This window comes from Taudactylus pleione, unplaced genomic scaffold, assembly GCF_031769625.1.
Source record: "Taudactylus pleione unplaced genomic scaffold, aTauple2 ptg000026l, whole genome shotgun sequence".
NCBI lineage: Eukaryota > Metazoa > Chordata > Amphibia > Anura > Myobatrachidae > Taudactylus > Taudactylus pleione.
The window spans coordinates 10,709,229-10,717,440 of record NW_028284428.1 but is presented as its reverse complement, the minus strand read 5'-3'; positions in this window follow the sequence as shown (position 1 = coordinate 10,717,440).

Genomic DNA, 8,212 nt, shown 5'->3' with positions numbered 1-8,212 from the left:
ATTTTCAGAGAACCCAACCGCAGACCGACTGAGAAACTGCTTGCAGAAAAAGCAGAAGTCTGGCTAGGTTGAATACTGTGGAAGGGGCACCTCTACATTCACACCATGACACATAAGTCTTCCAAATACGGTGGTAATGTTTAGATGTAACTTCCTTCAGAGCTCTAAGCATAGTAGGGATTACTCTGGATGGAATCCCTTTACGTCTCAGGATAGCCCTTTCAACAGCCACGCCGTCAAATGTAGCCATTTTAAGTCTGGATAGACTAAAGGACCTTGTAGTAAGAGATCTACTTTCAGAGGAAGGGGCCACGGATGTCGATCAGCAGAAGTTGAAGGTTGGAATACCAAGCTCTGCAAGGCCAATCCGGAACTACCAATTGAACCTTGGCCTTCTCCCTTTTGATGCATTGTAGAATCCGAGGGAGAAGAGGAAATGGAGGAAACAGATAAACAAAATGGAATTACAACGGAGTTGACAGAGCGTCCACTGCCACTGCCTCCGGGTCTCTCGTCCGTGAACAGTAGAGAGGCAGTTGATGATTTTGTCTGGATGCCATGAGGTTGACCTGTGGAAGACCCCACCGTTGGACCAGCTGTTGAAAAACCTGCGGATGTAGTGCCTGTTCCCCTGGATGCACGTCCTGCCGGCTGAGGTTGTCTGCCTCCCAATTTTCTACGAATGGAATGAAGATTGCTGAGATTGCCATCGCAAACCTTTCTGCCCAGGTTAGTATCTGGCTTACTTCTTTCATAGCCTCTCGACTTCTGGTGCTGCCTTGTCTGTTTATGTACGCCACTGTTGTGGCATTGTCCGAATGGACCTTGACTTCTCGGCCCCGCAACAGGTGACCTGCTGTCTGAATCGCGTAGAACACTGCCTGCAATTCCAATATGTTAATCGGCGGACTTACTTCTTATGCTGTCCAGTGGCCTTGAAAGTGATGTTCCTGAATCCCAGCCCCCATCCTCTCAGTCTCGTGTCTGTGGTGAGAAGAGTCCAATCCCACACTCCGAATCTCTTTCCCTCTAGTAGGTGTACTGAGTTCAACCACCAGAGAAGGGATATCTGAGTTCTGGGACTTAACCTTACTCGTTGGTGAAGGAAAAGATGACATTCTGTCCACTGAGAGAGGAGGTCTAGCTGAAATGTCCTGGAGTGAAAGCGTCCATAAGGAATGGCCTTGAATGCCGCAACCATCTTCCCCAGGAGGCGAATGCAAACATGCACCAATACCAGACGATGTCCAAGGACCGTCCTCACCATCTCCTGAATGGAAGTTGCTTTTTGCTGAGGGAGGAACACTCGCTGTCAAAAGATGTCCATGATCATTCCCAGAAACTGTAGCCTCTGCGTAGGTTGCAGATGAGACTTGGGAAAATTCAGGATCAACCCATGACGAATGAGAAGACTGTGAGTCGCTGTAATGTTCTGCAGTAATTGGTCCCTGGAATGGGCTTTCAGCAGCAGATCATCCAGGTATAGAATAATAGTGATCCCCTGTTTCCGAAGGATACTCATCATCACAGCCATGACCTTCGTGAATACCCTGGGGGCTGATGATAAGCCGAAGGGTAAGGCCTGAAACTGGAAATGTGAGTTCTGAACTGCGAATCTCAGAAACACCTGGAGAGGCGGCCAGATAGGGATGTGAAGGTAGGTGTCCTTGATATCTAAAGATACCATAAACTCGCCTTCCTCTAGGCCCGCAATCACCGACTGAAGGGACTCCATCTTGAACTGGACAACCCTTAGGTAGGGATTGAGATCCTTCAAGTTCAGGATAGGTCTAACCGAACCGTCTGGCTTCGGAACCACAAAGAGACTGGAGTAAAAACTTTGTCTGATCTGATGTCCGGGAACATGGACCACAACTCTGGTGGACAGAAGCTTGTCTATAGCTTGCTGTAAAATTACACTCCTATCATTGGAAACTGGCAAACCTGTGGTAAAAAACCGAGGAGGAGGTGGAAACTGAAAGTCGAGCTTGTAACCCAGAGTGATGAGATCTCGGACCCAGGCATCCATACAAGATTCCGTCCATACTTCTCTGAAGTCCCGAAGACATGTTCCCACTCTGGGGTCCCCCAGGTGAGAGGGAAGCCCGTCATGCACTAGGCTTGGTAGTGGACTTAACCTCCTGTTGAGTACAGGTTCTTCTGGCTCTGTCCCGACTTCTGGAAGCATGTGAAGTTGATGGTCCTCCTCTGAAGCAACCATGGGACCTGGGAGTTCCAAGTAAGATCTTCAAGGGGGAGGAGCCGCAGAAGGAAGATAAGTGGATTTACCTCCTGTAGCTTGAGAAATCCACTTATCTAGTTCCGCTCCAAATAATACACTTCCCGTGAATGAAAGTGCTTCCACAGCTTTCTTGGATTCTGTATCTGCCTGCCATTGTTTAAGCCACGGCGCCCTACATGCCGAAATCACCAGAGCTGAAGTTCTGGATGTGATATTGAAAATGGCTTTGGACGTCTCCCCCAGGTAAGTCGCAGCTTCACCTATATGCTCTGCTAACAGAATAAGTTCTTTCACCGGCAGCTGATCTCTCATTCCATTAGCCAATTGTTTTGCCCAAAATTCAATAGCTTTGTTAGTCCAGCAGCTTATAATCGCAGGAAGCAGTGTCACCCCTGCAGCTGTGTAAATGGACTTGAGAGTGTTTTCCAATCTCCTGTCAGATGTCATTGAAAAACACGGCCCCAGGAACTGGTAGCGTAGTCTTCTTAACCAGCCGTGATACCGATGGATCTACTGTACGGGGAGTTTCACAAGATTTTCTGCTATCTGCTGGAAAAAGATAATAATCATGTGGACATCTGAAATTTTTTATCCGGATGTTCCCAAGCTGGTATCAGAAGAGAATCCAGCTCTTCTGAAACCGGAAAAGCAATAACATATCTTTGTACCTTTAGAAAGACTGTCAAGCAGGACCTGTGTTCTCCTCCTGTATCTGCAATACCTGTCGGATTGCAGAAATTAAAGCCTCTATCCCCTCGGATACTGGCTCAGACTCCTCCTGGAGTTCTTTAGGTGAATCTGGAGCATATTCGCCTTCTAAAACTGGCATATCCTCCTCCTCCGACTCATCCAATTGGAGGACTGAGGGCAACAGTCTCTTTTTTGAGACCTGATGAGAGGATCCCGTAATGGTATGGGAAAGATCCCCTCCATGGATCTTGCTAAGGACCATGCCCATGCTGGTTCTTCTAGAGCCGCTGATCTGGAAGCCTCTCTTTCTTTTCGAGAAGCCTCCAGTTCAGCAAAGAGAGGGGACATAACGGATTTAACCTGTGCCATCCAAGATGGTGGTTCTGACATTCCTGCAGATTGTTGCTCAGAATTGCAATTGTCACACAATCGGGAGGTAGGTGACTGCCCCTGTGTAAACTTATCTGCACACTTTTTGCAGGTAAATAACTTTTGAGATGCCTTAGATTTGCCAGTCATGCTACATACAGACCCCACACAAACAACATAAAAGTTTAGTGAAAAAGGTCAAAAAGGAGAAAACTGAGATATAGAGAGTCAGGAGAGAGCCGCACTTTCCCTAATTGCGCTCCTAGGCATAGAAGGAAATCACCACTGATGATGAAGTAGTTACTAATCTGTCTTAAATGCTCTCCTGAACAGCCTAAACCCCACTGTATTACTTACAGTCCAGGTAGGGTACCAGTTTCATGCAGCAGCGTGTGTAGATAAGCAGCAGACGCTGTCCCCCTGGGTAATGGCCGCCAACATACTTTCAGAGAAGTGCTGGGGCCACTGGGAGGATGGAGCAGGACTCCTGAGCTAAGCTCCGCCCCCCAGCTATGGCGCTTTCAAACTATGAGCGCGCTATACACTGGGCTGCACCCCCTAATAAGTGTAAAATACCGCCTGTTGCAGTGTTAACCTGGCTACCCCGCTAGTCGGGGAGCCAGGTACTACTCACAGAGCTGCCCGCTGCCGGCGGCGGTATTGACTGATGGGGGTCCATTGACTGATGGGGGTGTGTACCAGCTATATGTCTGTGAACTACTTTGTTTAAATTGTGTTTGTGTGACCCCTGATGCCAGGTCAGTATTCAGGGTATTCCTGTCATCGCCGATGAGATATCTACAAAGAAATATGATGCAGGACACCACGGTTTGGAGAAACAAAATAAATTATAAATATTAATATAAACTGAAGTCTGGGAAGACTGTAGATCTACAAATGTGCAGTAAATGATTGTAAAACAGATATTCCCACAAAAAAGTTCTGTATTAGATCACTTTATATATGACAACATGAATACATATATCACATAAAAGAATCTCATCCGGACCCCGATAATTAACATTCTAACTCGCTGCAGATTCCGGAGCAATTCATCAGTGACAGCTACAATTATACAATTACAATAGTAACTATTTTCTGCTGATACAGTATTTCCTTTTTTAGAAATGTTTCTTTTTGCAATATGTGGCTGCTGCAACTGAATTTTTAAATATATTGTTTTTACATTGCTGTGTTTGATTAAACAATTTTTTAAATATATGTTGGCATATTTGCAAATTAATTAGCATTTAGACACACCCATTGCGCTGTTGTATTGTGTCTTACTTTTAGTTTTTCTTGTTTGCTACCATTTCTCAACGGCAGCAAGGGATTGTCCATGCATGTATATATTTATTCATTAATGGGATTTATCAGTATATTTTTATAATTGTGAATATTTGTCCTTCCATGCACTAGAGGCTATTCTTTTGTTCTTGAGTGCTGGAGCATTCGCCATCTAGTGTGTTTTCACTCTCTCTGTGTATCATACTTGCCAACTCTCCCTGATTGTCAGGGAGACTCTCTGAAATAGTAGCAATCTCCCCGACTTCCTGAAGAGTCTAGCAATCTCCCTGATTGCTCTGCAGCTGTGCTGCCCCAAACCTCGGATGCCCATAGGCATTTGAAATGCCCTAGGTATTTGCTTAGTTTGCCTATGCCTAGGGCGCTAGGTAATATCAATCCTTTCTTTGTTTTCATTATTGTTAATGTATATGAATTTTTGTATGGGCATTATAAGCTGATGGTATTTTTTGCGATAAATGTAGTTTCCAATTTTTCTTCATTCTAAAGGGGTCTATTCATCATTATAATTATCACTAGTGATAATTGTGTTTTAAACTCGCTGCAAGTTTGAATAATGTTTTGTAGTCATTCATCATGCCTCCCTAACAAAAGTATCACTTTTGAAAAGCTGCTCTTTTTGCAGAGTCAGCTTTTTGGAAAAGTGATACTTTTCCCATTTATCTGTGTTGTCACTGCTCTGCTCTGTGTCTGTGTCCTCCCTCTCCCAGCCCACAGCCTCTGCCTCCCTTCTTTCCCCAGGTGTCTCCTCTCTCTGAGCTCCCCTGCCTGCAGCCTGTCTCCAGTTTCTTCACTCTCCCTTCCCACACTTGCACCCACCATCTCCCATCTCACTGGCTGTCCCTCCTCCCCGTCTTCCCCTAACTGCCCCGACCTATCCATGTCTCCGCAGTGCCTGGGCCACCTACGCATGTCTCCCCCTCACTTCTCCGACATCTTATCTGTGTCTCCGCAGTGCCCGGATCACCTCCACATGTCTCCCCCTCACTGTCCCGACTGCGTCCTCCAGTGTCTCAGTGCCCCCCCTCCCCCCGCGTGGGTGTCTGATCCGGGACCCCCGATACTCCTGACCTCCCCCGCATCCTCTCCCCAGGCTCACTCTTCCTCTTACCTATCTGCGTGTCTTCTGCCAGTGATGAGTCCAGCAGAAGCAGTATAGTCACATGTCCGCAGGGCTCGGCAGTGCAGATACAGCAGGGAGAGGGATCTTAGTAGATCCCTCTGCTGTTGCTGGCATGTATATATTCACAGGCTGCTGAGCCTGACTCTTCAGGAGCTTACTGATGGCAATCCCAAGCCTAGACTTGGATAATGAAGGAAGGTTTATCACTTCAAACTCAAGAAAATATGACACTGTGATAAATTTTTCCAAGTTAAATTATTTACTGAATTGGTAACAAAAACATAGTTTTGATCAAAGCAATAAAGTAATTATACAAACATGACAACATGAAGAGCATCCACAGGCTAGGCACAACAACTATAGGCCCAAATGGCATGAAAGAGAAAGAACAGATGCTGACTTGATCATAATGTGGACAACCAAATAGTAAGACAGAGAGAATTATTTGATGTCTCTAGCAGCTAATGGTTGTGTTTTCTCATGCTCCCCTGGCCCACCCAGGAGAAAAGAACAAAGGCATTAATCTCCTAAAGCAACTTTGGACAGAGTAACCAACAGACCTAGCAAGGTTTAGTGTGGGTAGGGTGAGTGCTGTTGCTAGGTGGTAATCCTATTCCCTAGAATAAAAAAGGTTGCAGGTCATAGATTCCTGAAAACTACTGTTTGTTCATTGGGAGGCTTGTCACCTAGGAACAGCTGGTGGTTGCTTGGAAGATCGTTTGGTCTGCTCTCATTTTGTATAATATCTTCAGTAAAAAGCAGGTGGTGGGAGAGCATATGGGGGAATAAGGTCTGACCATGGGAAAAACATTACAGTACATCCCCCTTGAATGTTCCCCATTTCCTCACTCTGGACACAAAGGTGGGAACTTGAGCTTTAGAAAGGAGTTGCAAAACGATCTATTTAAGGAACCCTGCAGCTCTGAAGTTTTGTTTGAAATATTAATTTACGGTAATATTGCCAAAAATCAGATGATGTCAATGAAGAATTGTCCAGTTCATTTAGCTTTCCCAGGATGCAATTGTTAGGTGAATAGTCTTTGAATGGCCCATTTCCTAATCCCTAGGGTTTGCGTGACAGAGAACGAGAGTGTGCCATTGTGTTCAGGTAAGATACCACAGTTGTTGTCCAGGCAATTTAAACTGCAAATCCCTATAGGTGGCAGGGAATTAAAGCTCTGAGGACTAACATGGCTGGCCTTAACTTAAGCAGATTGATATGAGCCACTACTCCTAGTAGACCATTTGACTGTCACTTCCTGGTTCTGAGTGAATGCTCCTCAACCTTTTAGAAATGCAAATCTCAATAGGTTATGTGATTGTTTGTAGTGTAAGGGAACATGAAAGAGTCTCAGGTGAAGGCTTTCATTTTTCTAATAGCTTTGTCTAAGTCCCTTAAATGTATATTCTGTCTTTGAACTATCATTAAAACTTAATTCTGACCACTTCTCTGGAAGAAACACCAGAGAAAAATAAGGGATATTTCCTATGGGCCTTGGTGACTGATTAATACAGGTGTGTCTCAGTCTATTATGCAGTGGACTCCTTTCTGACAAAAGTGATAATAACATATTATGGAACCTCCGCTTTCATTAAACATGTTTAGGTCATCTCTTATGATGCCAATGGTTGTGGTAGACTGAGGCTAAATGGAAAACCTCCGATAGGTATACTTTGAGGCAAGACCAATTACTGGCCAAAAGATAAAGGGGATATATGTTAGCTCTTTCATCCTGAACCTTATATTTTAATATATGTATTCAGTGCCTTTACATTTAGCTCTAGTCTTAATAACACATTTGACCTCTATGGGAAATTAATCGTGCAGACTTTGGAGGCCGTGACTGCCAAATCTATTTTTCCCTGCTACCAAGCTATAGACAATACTTTTTCTACAAAGGGGCTGCATATTTTAGAAATGAAAGTGAATGAGGGTACTCAGGCTACTTGAAAGTATTTTTTCGGAACCACCTGTCTGGGCATGACCTGTGGGCCTAGAATGTGAACCCTGACCTCACCTATGAAATCTAGCCAAAGCGGTCTACATCTACCAGCATGGGCATGTCAATAGGCCTCGTAGCTAAACTCATTAGTCCAGCACTGGTCAACCAGCAAGCTCATCGCTAATAATGACGAAGGTTCTCACTAATTGCATTAAGAGCAAATAATGCAGGTACATCTGGGAGCCCTGTATAACCCCATTTACCGGTACCATCGAAGCCTCACACACAATTAAGGCAGGTCAGACGCAGAAATTGCTAAACTTCCTGTACGCAGCTAGAGCTCATGCTGCATATGCCGACGCTGTGGCTAATTTATGCACGACCCTGTAACAGCGTTGAAACGCAGTGGCACATCTGCAGTTCTCTATCCACCCCCCCCTCCCATCCCCACCCCCAAACGGTACTTCCTGTCAATCAATCTGCAATGTGTCTGTGTAATCACTGCGATCGCAGTCCCGAATGCAATGGCTAGTTCGCGTA